The sequence below is a fragment of the Gavialis gangeticus genome, unplaced genomic scaffold, assembly GCF_001723915.1.
Source record: "Gavialis gangeticus isolate Ggan-Ray unplaced genomic scaffold, GavGan_comp1, whole genome shotgun sequence".
Classification (NCBI taxonomy): domain Eukaryota; kingdom Metazoa; phylum Chordata; order Crocodylia; family Gavialidae; genus Gavialis; species Gavialis gangeticus.
In genome coordinates, this window is record NW_017729032.1 from 150834935 (window position 1) to 150836362 (window position 1428).

The following is a 1428-nucleotide window of genomic DNA, read 5'->3' on the forward strand; positions in this document are numbered from 1 at the left end:
CCCGCCGGCAGCAAGCGGGGGCCTGCGGAGGCGGGAGCCGAGCCGAGCTGAGCCGAGCCGCGCTGCAAAATGGGTCGGGGCTGCCGAGGGCTCCCGCCCGCCTTGCCGCCCGAGCCAGGGGGTGCTGCCGGGCGGGGATGTGGAGCCGGCAGCCTTCCCTGCCTGCCTGCCTCGCCTCGCCTCCCCGCGCACAAGTGCAGGAAATGTTCCACTGACCTACATATTTTTCCAAACATACGTGACCTTTTTTTTTCTCTCTCTCTCTCTGTGGGAGGAGACAGGCGAGGAGCCAAGAAAAGGAGAAGCTTGGAGAGAGGAAGAAAAACACCCAGGGAAGGGGTTCAGCAAAGCCTTCCAGCCCGCAGGAACTTGGCTCTGTTTGAGGGACCCCGAGGGCGCAGTGTTTCCTCACTGTTCCCCCACTCAGTGCCACCAAGAGAGGTAGGGTGTGTGGCAAACTGCCCCTGGCATTTGCCCCTGGTTTCTGCTGCACATGGCCTTGCTGCATTTGCCTGCCCCCCCTCCCCCCACCTGGCAGGCACAAGTTAATAAATAATAGTCAGCCCCTTTCACCTGAGGGGACCCCCCAACATACCCCAAACTGTGAATATTCATTGTGTCAGCTTCACACAGGTTGGCAGGGATGCTAATGTCTCTCCTTCCCTGCCCCTCCTCCCTTTTTTGTAGCACGCAGCAGTTAAGTAAGGTATCTGGGGTAAAGCTGGCTAGGGAGCCCACCCTCCTGCTCACTCTCAGGGCTTTGAGTTCAGCACAAGTCCCTCGGCCTCACAGCTTTGGGTTCAGCACAGGTCCCACACTCTCAGGGCTTTGTGTCCAGCACTGCACCACTAAAAGGGGAAATGTTTCAGCTTTAGCCCACTAAAACCCAACCAGCAGCCTATCTGCAAGGCCAGATTTGCACTTAAATCCCTCCCTCCTAAAGTGAGGCCAGCCTACCAAAAGCAAACCTCCCCCCTCCCTAGTTTTCACTAGCTGAAAACTGCCAACCTGTGACTCATAAATAGCAGAAATATTCTAGTTCCATAGAAGAGGTGGGAATTACCCAGTGGCAGCGGCAGAACAGACTGCCCCCTCTTGCTTCCTTTTTTGTCTCTATCCCAATGGCTGCTGTCTCTCTGTCTGTGAGGTCATTTCAGGCAGGCCCCTGGATAACTGTGAGGTGTTCAAAGCATGGATGGTAGGTCTGGCCTCTCTAAATGTCGTTGTAACTTTGCTATAGATATCAGTGGGAGCATGATTATAGAATCATAAATAAAAGATGAGGGTTGGAAGGGACCTCAGAGGGCACCTAGTCCAATCCCCTGCTTAAAGCAGGACCATCCCCAACTAGATCATCTCAGGGAAATATTTGTCTAGCCAGGGCTTGAAAACCTCCAAGAATGGAGATTCCACCACCTCTCTAGGTAA